At 44.0% G+C, this 14,768-nt stretch overlaps 1 protein-coding gene and 1 pseudogene across 24 annotated transcripts in view; one reads left to right on the top strand and one right to left on the bottom strand.

The window, feature by feature from the left end:
- Pkp4 (plakophilin 4) overlaps window positions 1-2,243 on the bottom strand; it is a 224,988-nt gene extending 222,745 nt beyond the window's left edge. For 8 of the 24 annotated variants that reach the window (XM_036184716.1, XM_036184718.1, XM_036184723.1 and 5 more), the window contains exon 1: window positions 1,967-2,243. The gene's annotated coding sequence lies outside the window, so the exon portion shown is untranslated. Of the gene's footprint in view, window positions 1-1,079; window positions 1,410-1,966 lie in introns of those variants that run through there. The other 16 variants (XM_036184697.1, XM_036184703.1, XM_036184724.1 and 13 more) reach the window with 8 other exon arrangements.
- Window positions 2,244-8,623: 6,380 nt separating this feature from the next.
- LOC118581749 lies at window positions 8,624-14,043 on the top strand (annotated as a pseudogene).
- The last annotated feature ends 725 nt before the right edge of the window (window positions 14,044-14,768 follow it).

The raw sequence follows: 14,768 nt of genomic DNA, 5'->3' as shown, positions 1-14,768 counted from the left end.
TGATGCATGCAAAGTAGGGGTCGAAGACAGGAGATTGGTTGGCCAATTGACTTCTTATTTTACTGAATCGGATACAAAATAACCAAGTGCAGAAGGTTTTATAGCACCTGCACCCTTCAAAGCAAACAGTGTGGAATGAAAAGTACACAAGGTATGCTTAGAAACAGTCAGAAACACTTCCTCCAGGCCTTTTTCTTGCTTTCACGTTGCCATTTGCCACAACTGTTTCCCAGGTATCAGAAATGAAGATACTTCCACGCAATATACTCCATCTAAAAAGAGACGAATTCTTCTTTCTCAAAAACAAAAACCTAACCCCTGTTCTGGGAAAGCATATGTCAAAATATTGTCTTTCTGTATTAACTGACCAAAAATTGTATACTAGCCATTATTAATTTTATACATATTTACCAATCTTTAAAAGTTGTAGGATTGTGCTTTTTATTCAGTGAAACTCAGTGACAAAGAGAGAAACGACCCTTTCCACTAATTACATCTTGAAATATACATGACTGTGATGTCCCCGGTTTACTTGCAGTGGTAACTTACACGCCCCGAATTTCACTGTACCAGACGGTTCTATCTGTCCCATCGCTGGCCAAACACTGCTTCTCTGTTTCTATTCATTATGTATTATACGAGGCCTAAACACAGCCCAGTATGACGAGGGGAAATATTCCAATCCTTATGACAGCAGTGATGCATTCAAGATTTCTCACAGTACAGTCCGGACCTGGAGCACTAAAAGGCATTTTCTGATACAGCTAAAATATGTTGGCTGCAAGCTTATTACTCAATAACATTTGGCCCTCTGTCTCTGCGGGTATTCAGAAAACCTGAGTTTAAAATAAAATAAATAAAAATGCTCTACCAAACCTTGCAAACCCAAACTTGCCAAGAGCCTTGTGCAACGATCAATAACCTTGGGCTACACTGACACCCAAATTCACGGTCCTGGAAACCAATGCAGCAAAAACCCAGAACCACAGACTGGAGCCCCAAGAAACTACCGCGCTTTCCTCTCCGCCGTCCTCTGCCGCAGGGAGAGAAGCGGAGGCAGGAGAATGAACGAGGCTCACCAGCTCTGAAGATGCTCCGTGACCTCTGGCTGCGCGGGGAAAGCAGGGCCGGGAAGGCGCTAGTGCGGCCGCGGCCCGTGCGGACTCTGTCCCTGGTGCATTCCTTGCATTCCAGCACAATCTGTCGCCAGCCTACGAGCTGGCAGCGCGCGTCGCCCGTTGGACACACACACACCTGCCTATCGCGGCGCCCGGAGCAACCGCGGCGCCTCCGCTGCCTGCGCTCGCGGGGTGTCGCACTCAGCCACCACACCGCCAAATCTCAGCCCCGCCGCTGGTCCCCTCGTTTCCCAAGGAGCAGGAGGGGACAGGGACCCTCGACCCTCCGATGGGTGCAGCAGCCACTCTCCAACTCCTGGCAACGAGAGGAGGCAGGGCGGTGCGGGAGGGCGGCCCGTAGCCTTGGGGCTTGGGCGCCCGCGAGGGAGGAGCGTGCGGTTTGCTGCCGCGGGTTGGGGAACCCTGGACCCGCCGGGCGGTCGCCACGAGCACTAGTGCGGATCCAAGGACCGGAGCGACACGCGGGGCGGGCGTGGGAGGCAGCGGTAAGCGGTTGCTTCTGAGGAACGAGGGACGGAGCGACAGACGGCCGGCCCCCGGCGCGACGGCGCGCGGGAGCCGCGGGGCTCAAGTTCGGGAAGCGGTGGCGCGGTGCCGGAGGAGAAGCGGCCGCACCGAGCGTTGCGGGGCAAAGTTGTGCGCCGCCGGGGGGGGGGGGGGGGGGAGGGGAGAGGCGGGCGGGATGGCGGAGCACGCGGCGGGGACCGAGCCATCGGAGCCAGGGAGCCGTGGGGGGCGCCCGGCCGTCGCCAGGTCCCGGCTCGGCGCGCTCCGGGCAGCTCGTGCCCCGGAGCCCCGCGCCCTCCCCGCCAGCGCCGCGCACTTACTTTCCAGCTCAGGCGGAGGTCATCGTCGCTCCAGGAACCAGGGACATCCGCGCCGAAGGGTCGCCGCTGCGGCACCGGAGCAAACTGGCCCAAGTGCGGCAACCGCGCCGCTGCCCGCCCCTCCCTCCCCACCCGCCCCCTCCCCCGAAGAGGCTCTCCCACCACCCTGGTGGCGGCGGCAGCTCGCCTCTACCCCGTGCCCATAGTGCCGCCGCCGCAGCGGCCAGCGTCCACGCGCACCCAGCCCCGGAGCCACTCAGACTGCTCGGAGGCCGCCGCCCCGCCGCCAGCCCGCCCGCCCGCCCGGCCAGTGCCGGCACCCGGGAACGTCAGCACGCCGCCGTCCCCAGACAGGCTGTGCGCCCGCCCCATTGGGCGGAAGGAGAGAGCCGGCCCTCCCCATTGGCCCAGCCCTCATATTGAACGAGCCAATGGGAGCTGCGGTTTCAGGTCGCCATGGAGACCGATGCTGTTAAGAGCGAGAGGGCCAGGAGAAGGTGGGGAGTGAAGATGAAGGTGTCTGTGGCCTCCGGCGCGGGAGAGGGTGGGGGGAAGGAGTATTAGGGGATTCCCGAGCTAGAGCTCTGAAATCGGGCGGGTTCTTGCTTTTGGCTGCTGCCAAGACTGTGCATGGTAGGGCTTGTCCCTGGCGTCAAAGGCAGAAACAACTGAGCCCCTGGACTTCTGCTTAACATTGAGAGCTCAGGAGAGGGCGGTTCATTTTTTCCTGCACCTGGGGAGCCTGCAAGGCTCTGCCCTTTGACCTTTGACATCTGTGCAGCCCGGTGAGTTACACTCCATTCCTTAAATCTCTGCTTCTTCCTGACGTCACAGGGCCACTTGAATTCTTCCAGCCACACCCCCTTCCCTGAGCCGAGTATTTCCTCAGATTTTTTTGGTTCTTCAAGCCTATGACCCCTCCCAAGGGAAACAGGACTTCTTGCGTGTGGTATTTCGGTAAGGAAACTGGATGGAATTGTGCAAAAGGATCGACCCACAGAAGAATGAGTTCTATGCTTCCCAAAGCAGCAAGTCACTGATCTCTGCTCCCAGCTCCCTTTTGTGCTGTGTGCTTTCTGCACTGAGTGTGGCACTGAGTGGTGCACGCTCTTTCCAGTATTTCACAGGCTGGAGCAGTGCCAGAGTCAATCCCGATGATTTTGCAAAAGAAAAGAAGTAGATTATAAATGATGGATTTTTAATTTCTGACTACTTTCCAGATTATCTCTGAATTTGATAAAGAAATGATGAATTGGGGCATGGAATCAGTACTCACGCAAAATCTTGACCTTTAGTAATGAGCGCTCTACTTTCATTTAAGTCATTTTGTGCTGGTTTGCTTGTACTAATTATTTTTGATGAGTGATGTTCATAATTAGATACTACTCATTAATCTGGAACTTACAGACATACTACTTTTAAACATATGTTTAAAAGATCATCACTCTAGTACATAGCCACTGATACATTCATCTTCCTACTTTGGATGACTTTGTTATTTTCATAATATCCTCTTTAGTTAAAAAAAAATCATGTTTATGCTACTTCCCCTCAAAATAAGGGATATATTAATTTTTTCTCATTATAATTGTGCGGGGGGGGGGGAAGCTCTTAGGAAGTTTGCAAATACTTTGTTGAAGGAAGCAGATTACTGTGTGTGCAAGCTGTATGTATCTATCTAACTTACATTCTGAATTATACGTGGAGGGTTTTTTTTGCTGTTGGTTTTTGCCTTATAAAATATATCCTAAGAAATGTTAATATGGCACCTTGCTTGGGGAAAAAAAATCTCCTTGGTACGTAGTGTAAACTTGGCTTTAATTGACAGTCCTGTGCAGGGTTGAACTGTGGAACAAAATGGGTAAATGTGAATATATCGCTCAAATATTTTAGAATTAGGGTGGGCAAAGCAGCAAGCAGTAAGGCTAGAGATATCTCATGGCTTGTCATTAGGAAAATTAGCTGCTTTTGAACTTTTCTTGGTTTTGTTATTGTTGTTGGTTTGCTTAATGTGTGTTTGCTCATAGGAGAATAGGAAAAGGTAAAATCTGAAGGTTGATAAATAAGACATTTTAAATGTCTAGTCAAGATACCAATTTTTTTATTTTATGTAAAATTTTAAGGAATAAATGGAAGTTTTACTAATCAAAAGCAAAAATGGGTGTCTCACTTTTTTCCTTTGTAGAACCAATTTTATTTCTACCCTAATAATCATTTTCTTTTGTATTTTTTCTCAACTGACAAGTATTTTCATATTGTTTTTAATGTGTGTGATTTACATGTTATTTCCATTGTCAGTGATTAAAATGCTGCTGAAACACAACAGGAATAATGGATGTCCCTAAATCAGTTGTCATTCAACATTATTTTTTTTTTCCTGTTATATTTAGTGGAAAAAATTTTTTGAACTTTTATTGCTAAGCATTTCTGGTTAAAGCTAAGAAAACACTTTGTTCCACTAAAAGTTGATGCTACTCAGAACCTACCTGGCTCCTACATTCCTTTCGCCATCAGGGTGGTGATAACCTAGGAGCCTTCTCCTACAGAGCTCCTCCCACATCTGCCCCATTCTGATAGCAAGTCTGCACTGAACTGAGGATCCCTCCATTCTGCAAGGATCCTACATGGGACTCCACTCTGAGGCCCTTCAACTCACCTTTTTTAAACCCCAGTCTCAATTTTCACACCTTTGCCTCCATCTGCCCCTATTGAGGAGTGCCCTGACCCTCTTTTATGCTCGTTCTCCAGCTGTGCTAATTAAACACCCCATACTCTTACCAACAGGACTTTTCTCTGTCCTTGGTGCTTTCTCAGATTACCTTCTATACCCTTTCCTCCGGAGTTTCTCTCTTAGCTTCCCGAATATCTGGCCTTTCATGGAACCATTTGTGTTTATCCTCCCTGTTTATCTGCTGCCCTTTCCTTTCACCAAGATGCCGTACTGATGGGAAAGCTCCACTTTTTCATCCCAGATGCTTTGACCCTTGAAATTGTTCTGAAGATGGTTCTGTCTCTCCACAAAATCGCGGCTCATTTGGCTGACTAAGTTCTCACATATAACAATGTGAGAGTGGGGTGCATGCGCACAAGTGCAGCACTTGGGTACCAGAGGTGGTCGAGTCAGAATTTTATCCTCATCTTTGTGTACATAGCAAGTTTCAGGCTGGCCTTGGTTACATGAGACCCTGTCTCAAAACAAACAAACAAAAACAACTTTGCTTGGAACTTGGCAGGACTTGCAATCACTTGGGAAGGGAGTCTTTATATATATATATATATATATATATACAAACAGATTTTTTAAGTTTTTGTTTTTTATGTGAATAAATTAATACACTAGAAGACTGTCATATTTAGAGTCTTCTCACATTTAAAATGAGAAACACGAGGCAATAAGAGCTTCAGTAAAACTGTCAATGTTACATCATCAATAAGCAATAAATCATGGCTATCCCGGACATGCTGATTATAGGGCTTAATTATTTTTTAAAATATTTTTTGTTTAAAACAATTTTTAAATTTAAATATATTTTGGTCATATTCTTCCCCTCCCCCAAGTCATTCTCCATCCTCTCCACCTCCCTACCCACCCAACTTTCTTGAAAAACCAATACAACAAAACCCTTCCAAACCAATGAAACACCCCCCAAAAAACAAACCAAACCAAACCAACAAACAAAAGCCCCACCAAACTGTAACCAAATAAAAGCATACAAAAATACTGTAGAGTCTGTTATATGTTGGTCAATGTCTCCTGGACATGAGATCTGCTCTGAAGTGGTTGATATACCCAGTGTCACTCCATTGGAAAAAACTGATTTTCCTGCTCCCAGCAGGTGTAAGTGACGGTTCAGTTGTTATCTTTATCCCAGTGACTAGGTTTTCATTCATTCATTCATTTTTTAAAAAAAATATAAAAAAATAAAATAGAGTAAGATAAAACAAAAACTATCACATTGAAGTTGGACAAGACAAACCAACAGAAGGAAAAGAGCCCAAGAGAAGGCACAAAAGTCAGAGACCTCTGCCCCACTCTGAAAACACTCAGGAATCCCAGAAAAAAACATTGTTGCCATGGTTGGAAGTCAGCTTCCTGTAAGGATGTGGGAAGACCTGCCTACCTGGATGGAATCTGCACAATTTCTGGCGCTGGAGCCTGCATGAAATGAAAGGGGAGATGAGCATCCCTGTGTTCTCTGCTCCTTGACTGGCTGTCATGACAGCTGTCTGGAGCGCCTGCTGCTGTGACTTCCCTGTGTTTGGGCTATAACCGGAGACTGTGCACCACAGTCACCCCCAATTCCAGAGCAGAGGGAGCTGTGTGCAAACCTTCTAGGTCTGGCTGCTGGGTAGCCTGGGTAGAAAGAGGGGGCCTCTATTTAGACTGACGATGGAGAAGGTTTACAAAGAATGAAGAGGTTGGGTGATACCCCAGATTCAGAAGTAAACAGCAGAACCCCAGGGGACTCTCCAGTCCCGGTGCAGAAAGTTGCCCTGCCCCTTACGAAGGCTGGGAAGATGGCAATGCTCTACAGTCTTTACTGTTTTCATGTTAGCTCAAGAGGATTAGTGGAAATTTCCTCTTGAAATATGCTAGAGAAGGGAAGGACTAGAGGATGTCTCTCTCTCCGATATCTCTCCAGTAGGTAGGCGCAGTGAAAACAGAAACTGAAAACACACCAGCACTGGTGGCTTCTACTATTGAGGAGGACTGTTGACACACGCAGGCAGGTGGTGAAGGAGGAAACGCACAGCAGTGCTGAGCCTGGGGACAATGGCTAGGGTTCAGCAATAGCTTAGGTGGTTCAGGACCATCTGTGCCTCACCTTCAGCCACATGGGCTGAAATATGCAAACCCTTCACCTTCTAAAGACTTAACCAGGTTTCCAGACCCTGTCCCCACCCACCAATCTCAGGCCGCCCTCTGCCTTTGTATATTATTGTGGAACTTGACATTTCAACTCCTGGCGTAATAGTTTCTGTGGGAACATTCTCCCCAAGAGGATGTGTTCCCTGGCATGTCCAAGACTATTCCTTGGGGTGCCTGAAGCCCCAGAAGTATGCCGCACAGTAAGAGAAGCATGTGTTCATTAATCAGTATAGTCCTTACAGGAAACTGATTTCCAGCTATGACAGATAGGAATCAGTAATGTCGGGAGGTAATTAGAAAAAGATGAAATTAAATATTCAGTGTGGAAAATGAGAATCTGTGCAGAGTAGAGATTTCTCCTCTGTGGCCTTCAAAGACAGCAAAGCCTTGGAAACATGGGAACATTAGTGGAAACATACATGACAAGAAATGGATTTGTGTGCCTTCTTCACAACGGAGGCTGTAGAACTCTGTTGATTGGGAAAGCAATTGGAATGCAACTTTGCCAAGATGTTTGAATAAGAGTCACTTAAATTTTTGTCTTCATATGAAGCTCCAAAGTGATGCTGTCTCTCAAAACAAGATAAGATCATTAGAACTGAATAATTTCACAAAAAAAATTAGAAAGCCGTCAGACATTTGGTATGTGTAACAGACATCTGTTGTGTGTGATGATCATACTTCCTAGACCTATTCCCACAGCTTTTGAAGCAGATAGCCCTGCATGACTCATGAGCCTTTGTCCCCTCATGGAAACAACCTTATGGAGTCCTAATTTAAGGTAGCCCAGCCACTGGCTATTTACCTGTGACTGTAATGGCATCAACCAGAGTCTTCTGGCAATGCAGAACTTAGCAAGCAAGCTGCCTTGGCCCTGATGTTGTCTATTAAAGGAGACCCCAGTTTGTTACCTCAAAATACCACTTCGGGGCTGGAGAGCTAGCTCAGTGGTTAAGAGCATTTACTGCTCTCACAGAGGACCTGAGTTCAGTTCCCAGCTCCCCATGTCTAACAGCTAAATAACAAACAGTAACTCCAGCTCCAAAGGGTCAGACCTCTGGTCCCTGCAAGCACTGGAACTCACATGCACATTCCAGCTCTGCTACACACACACACACACACACACACACACACACACACACACACACACACACACAGCCCTGGCTCTCCTGGAACTTGATTTGTAGACCAATCACAGAGATCCACTTGCTTCTGCCTCTCGAATGCTAGGATTAAAGGCATGTGCCACTGTGCCCAGCTCCAATGTTGTTGTTGTTGTTCTTCTTGTTCTTGTTGTTGTTGTTGTTGTTGTTGTTGTTGTTGTTCTTCTTCTTCTTCTTCTTCTTCTTCTTCTTCTTCTTCTTCTTCTTCTTCTTCTTCTTCTTCTTCTTCTTCTTCTTCTTCTTCTTCTATGAGCCACTTCAATATGAGCCTTCTGGTTCTGTGAGCAATGGTAGGGAGACCCAGCTCAACAGAGGCAACGGCAGTCTAAGGTCTTCCTTTCCCATTAGAGATCTTCATGTAGGCAGCTAAACAAAAATGAACATGCCAGTCTTCTGAGATGGCTCAGCAGTGAGGGTACCTGCTACCAAGTCTGATGACCTGACTTCAGTGCCTCGAACTCACTGTGGGAGGAGGGACCCAATTCCTAGAAGGAATTCTTCTCCCTCTGCACTTGTGCCATGACACACAATGGTAATAACTAGGATATATATACATATATATGTGTGTGTGTGTGTGTGTGTGTGTGTGTGTGTGTATCCTCAAAGAAAAAATGTGAAGCAAAGATGTTGTGTCTAGCAAAAGTGTCCTTCAAAATTGATTGCGATCATCCTCATAGATGGACCTATATTGAGAATGTGCTAATACAACCCACAGAGCAACCAGCTTTGTGTGACATCAGAGCACGAAAGGACAATCAGACAAGGACAATCAGACAAGGGCAGGGAACTGCTCAGCAGCCCCCTTTGGAAAGCAGAGTGCTGAAGTTCCGACCTGGACTGTTGCCCTCAAGGCCCTCTGTTAAGGCCTGTTCCCCAGAGGGCCATTGTTGCCAGGTGGTGGTAACATGCCTTTGAAGGGGGTCATAGAGTTGTGGAGTTCCAGGCTTCTAACTTTCCTAGCTTCCTGGCCTCCTCCTGTGCTCCCCACTGGCCCAGGCCCCAAGGCAGTAGGGCCAGACCACTGTGGACTAAAAACACGAGCCAAAAAAAATTTGTTTTTCTCTTTAGAAGCTGATGGTGTTAAATATTCATTGTGGCAACTGAAAGTTGATTAACATATAGCTCTTTACTCAAAGTCATCCTGGGATATCAAATGATCATTAACCATGAAGTGATTACAGATGATTACTAAATAGGAATTTGCTGTTACAAAAGGCTCTTTGAAGTTTTTCCTAAAGTAAATAATCAGAAAATAAGATCCCTTATATTCCTAACTCTAGGGCGCATTCTCTCTGCTTCATCCTGATGAGCCTGAGAAGGGAGGAGTCGGTCACATGCAAGAGCTCCCTCCACCCTGTCTTCTGACATGGGACCTTGCTTGTGTTCTCTCCCTGGGCCACCATCTCCTCTGCACACCTGCTCTCCTGACTTTGTCCTCACAAGGCCCCTGTGTAGCTTGTTACAGCTTTGCACACCTGTGAAGGTGGACAGGGAGAATGAGTGAACAGCATTGCCAGTACACTGCACTGCCATAATTCAGGAGTCAGAAACTGCCCTGATTTCCTATAGTTTGGTAAATTTTTTAAATAGGGGTGGGGGGGAGTGAACGGATGCAGAAAAGCCAGTGATAAGTAAAACACATCAATTTATAATAAAATTCTCAGTAAATTAGCAGTAGGAGGGAACTCCCTTCATATCATAAGGAACATGTGTGAAAACCCATGGCCAACACTGTGTTTATGATGAAAGACTAACTTGGTTCCCCTAAAACTGAGACACAGTGTGTGCATCTCACCTTGAAAGCAAAGAAAAAAGGACTCAGTAAATGAAATAGAGCACTGAACAAGGACATTCACCGGCATCCTTACATTCTACCCAGTGTAATGAGGAGGGAATAACAAAATCCAAGGGCACATAGATTGGAAAGGGAAAGAAACTAAAGCTACCTTCCTTTGTTCGCATAGGCCATGATCCTGTCTATAAAAGATCCTAATCAACAAAAATCAACAAAATCAACAGAAAATTCCACTCACAACATTATTATTCACAACAATAAAAATGCAATATTTATGCAAACATTTTCAAAGTCAATTTGGATCTAAAGATTCAATATGATCCCTGTCAAAATCCCAGCAAGCATTGTTGTAGCAATTGATCATCTTAAAATGGAAACACAGAGAAACAAGACTCCCAAAACCAGTTTCTGTGGAAAGAACAGAGTAATTACAATACTTAATTGTAAATCTTATTATAAAGCTTCAACAATAAATACAACATTGGCATGATGCCCTGTAGATCAATGGGGAAGCAGGTCCAAAAATTAGCCCTTACATTGTGGTCAGTTCCTTTCAACAAAGATGCCAAGGCAGATGGATGGGGAGAGTCTTTTCAAGAAATGCTGTTGAGGTGATGATATTGACTGTCCATATGCACAGCAATGAGCCCAATTCTTAACTCACACTGGACAGACAAAAATGCAATATCCACCACATACCTACATGTGAGAGCTGGGAACTGTAAGGCTCCCGACAGGAGAGTAGAAAGTCTTTGTGACCTTGGTTTTGGCAAAACTTTCCTGGTTATGTCTCCAAAATCATGAGCTATATAAAAAGAAGTTAATAAATTAGGTTTTATCAAAATGACATCACTTTCCCTTCAAAAGACAGCAACAGACCAGTAAGAATGAAAAGAAAAATGCAGGACTATGGGAGGGGTTGGCACATCAAAAATAAGCCAAGAAACTCAACTGGAAAGTGAGAAGACAGAGGCTGGAGAGATGGCCCAGTGGTTAGAGCACTGACTGCTCTTGTGGAGGACCTGTTTATTTTCTAGAACTGGTATGAGGTAGCTCACAACTGTCTGTGATCCCAGCTCCAAGGGATATACACATCTGTCTGTGATCCCAGCTCCAAGGGATATACACATCTGTCTGTGATCCCAGCTCCAAGGGATATACACATCTGTCTGTGATCCCAGCTCCAAGGTATATACACATCTGGTTCTGAGGGAACAGGCACCAGGACACAATGCAAAGACAAACACACACACTTAAAAATAAAATAATCACTTTAGGTAGAAAATACTTTAATTAACATATCACTAGTCCAATATTCAATCGACCAGTAAGCACATGAAGATATTCTCAGCATCAGTCATTAGGGAAATCATAATTAAAACCACAATGAAATACTGGAGAGTGGTTATAAACTTCTGATTAGAAAGTAAAATGGCAAAACTATTTTTGAAAAATGATGTGATGATTTCTTAAAAACATAAATGTAAGTTTATCATATGACCTTTCAATTCTACTTCAGGAAAATGTATGTTATATAAGCATATACATGAAAAATAATAATAGAAATTACTAGAGTGAAAACATGGATATAACCCAAGGATCCCTCAAATGATTGTTGACATAGTAGAATACTATTCTGCTATAAAAAAGTATGAGCTATAGATACATGCTAGATGGATAAACCTCTAAAACATATTAAGAGAAAGCAAAGCCATGTAGAAAGGACACATGTGGTATGATGTCAATTACATAAAACTTCCACAAAGTTTAAAATGTATCATCAGTGATTACCCTTGGCCTGGTATGGAAGGACTGAGCAGGAGTTATGAATGATGGTTTTCTAGGGAGAGAAATATACTCAAACTGGAGAGTGGTGATGTCTGTACAATGTATTTTTCTTAAAAAAAATAACTATATAGTTATAGTGGATACATTTTTGTTGAATAAAATTATGACTCAATAAAGCTATTATAAATACAACCTTCTTAATAATGACAAACACAATTTTAAAACTCTCTTATATGAGCACAGTAAATCTGGAAGTAATTTTGTCATAATTGAAAAGCCTCCAAATGACATATCATGGGATTTAGGTCTCATTTATTAAACATTAAAAAATACCAAAGAAAACTGATTCACATCAGGAAATCCAGGAATTTACTAGAGAAAAAAATTAAACTACAAACATTGCATAATTGTTGAATAGAATTTAAATTTTGGCATCTTAATGGGGAATATGAAGCCAATATTGTAACTTTTCCATGTCTGTTTCTGTTTTAGCAGTTTATATTCATTAAAGCAGGTATGGGAGAGAAGCTAATCTTGGGTTGAGAGCCCTCCTGATACCTGATATCCTACCAAGATTTACAAGATAACAAACAGTCTCTATCACTTAAGTCTCCCTACAGTTTCTGTGAATCATCTACATTGTTATACTTATCGATAATATATATTTTCCTATGTGTTTATTTTTCTATATTTGCACTTTCCAATTTATATAATAGCAGGATGACATTAGCTTTAAAGAATTTACAGCCTAGCCTGGCATTGGTGGCGCACACCTTTAATCCCAGCACTCGGGAGGCAGAGGCAGGCGGATCTTTGTGAGTTCGAGGCCAGCCTGGTCTACAGAGTGAATTCCAGGAAAGGCACAAAGCTACACAGAGAAACCCTGTCTAGAAAAAAAAAAAAAAAAACCAACAACAAAAAAAGAATTTACAGTAAGTGCTTTAGAAATCATGTTGTTGTGTTTAATAATGGGCTTGTGTGGTGGGCATGTTTGGTGTTCAAGCTTGCTTCTTGTTGCTGTGATAAAACTCTAACCAAGATCAACTTGATGAGACAAGAGTTTATTTCATCTTAAAAGTTACAATTTATCATCCAGAGAAGCTAAGGCAAGAATTCAAGGTAGGTGCTTGAGGCAGAAATCATGGAGGAGTGCTGCTTACTGGCTTGCTCCTTCCAGCTTGCTCAGCCACCCTTCTTATAAGCCCAGGCTCACCTGCTTAGGGATGGCACCACCCACAGTGATCTGTACCCTCCCACATTTATTACCAATTAAAGAAAATGGCTCACAAACACAGACACAAGTCAGTCTGATCTAGGCATGTTTTCATTCCAGGGTCCCTCTTCCTAGGTGACTGTGGGTTATATCAAGTTGATAGCTGAAGTTAACTAGGACATTTAAACATCTCAGCTTTATTGGAATATCTGTAGATAAACTTTTATTTTCCTGTTTTCATTTTCTAGGGTTTTTTTTTTCTTCCTGATTTTCTCTTTTGTGAGTCCTAGGAACTTGAGATAAGTCTCCAGTAAACTAAACTCTGATTTTACTCTTTTGCTTTCTGTTTGTCTTGATGAACACTGAGATCTCTCACCCTCACACAGTCCCAGGTGAATCTCCAGTTCACCCATCACTCATCATTACAGTGCACGTTCCCTCCCGAGGACAGTCAAGGTGTCTGAGGTGCTGCTGGGGAAAGTGGTCGTCTTTGGACCCATCCTCATGTTGTAAATGTGAAACAGAAACAACAAAAAACATGCAATGAAGCAAGCCAGAAGATTTCTGCACAGAAGAGAGATGACAAAAGAGAGATCCTGACCCCATACAACATTAGTGTATTTATGGCCAAATAGAAATCCTCATTTTAGGAATTCTCCTAGGAGCCCTGGTATTGCCTCTTACTTTAAGTGGCCTAAGGTGACCTGTGAAGAAGGTCACTGCTCTCTTGACCCAGAAAATCCTACAAAATCATGTGAATCAAGAGGTTCACATCTTCCCGTTCACTTTAAGAACACACAAGAAACTGCCCAGGCTATCAAGGGTACCATATCCGAAAAGCCACCAAGTATCTAAAAGATGTCACTTTAAAGGAGCAATATGTGTTGTTCCGGAGGTATAATGGTGAAGTGGGTTGGTGCACCCAGGCCAAACAGCGAGGCTAGACACAGGGCCAGTGGCCTAAAAAGAGTGCTGAATTTATGCTGCACATGCTTAAAAATTCAGAGAGTAATGCTGAACTGAAGGATTTAGATGTAGCTTCTTTAGTCGTTGAACACATCCAGTGAACACAGCACCTAAGATGCCTGACGAAGTTACAGAGCTCCTGGCGGGATTAACCCATACATGTGATTCCCCGGCCATGTTGAAAAGGAACAAACTGTTTGAAAGCTAGAAGAGGGGGTTGCTCAGAAGAAAAAGATATCCCAGAAGAAACTCAAGGAACAAAAACCTATGGCATGGGAATAAATTCGGCATAAAATAAGTGCAGATAAAAGTAAAAATAAATAAACAAATCCCCGATCTTAAAATCCTGTTTCCAATGACTTAGTGTGTGGCTTTGGAAAAGTCGTCTACCAGTTGCCTGGCCTCTGTCACCTGTCCATGGAATGAGGCTCTCTAAACCTCCCACTTCTTCTAAGCTTTAGTTACTAACTTTGCAACGTTGTGTGACATCTGAACTTCAGCACAAGGATGCTACTGGACTTGAGGGGTAAGGCTCAGGTCCCACTTCACACCAGTTGGTTTTCTCTTCCTTCTGTTGGTTTGCAGCAGGCTTGACTATAGCTTGCCTCTGCTTGGAAAGACCACATTGGTCTAATCAGCTTGCTCAACTTCTCCTCAATCTCCTTTTTGCATTAAGAAGGACCGGCCTTGTCGGTCTTATTGTAGGAATGCACCATGGTTGTCTTGGTCACATATGCTTACATCAAATATTCTAATTTGATATTATTCGATTACTTGGTTTTTTAAATTACACAGCTTCGGGACTAGGAGGAACGTTAGAGATTATAAATTAAAACTGCCCAAATAACCTGTACCTCAGACTTTCTGCCCAATCTTTTTGAACTCACTGGTGGATGAAATAAATATTAGTGATGTTCCTGTTTGCTTCATGTTTATAGATGTCCAATTAAGCTTTCTGAGACTAAAATAGTATAAAATCTGAAATGTTTGTAAGAATTAAATTATTG

This window comes from Onychomys torridus, chromosome 4 (assembly GCF_903995425.1).
Source record: "Onychomys torridus chromosome 4, mOncTor1.1, whole genome shotgun sequence".
Taxonomy (NCBI): Eukaryota; Metazoa; Chordata; class Mammalia; order Rodentia; family Cricetidae; genus Onychomys; species Onychomys torridus.
The sequence above is the reverse complement of the archived record's forward strand: the minus strand, read 5'-3'. Positions and strand labels throughout refer to the sequence as shown.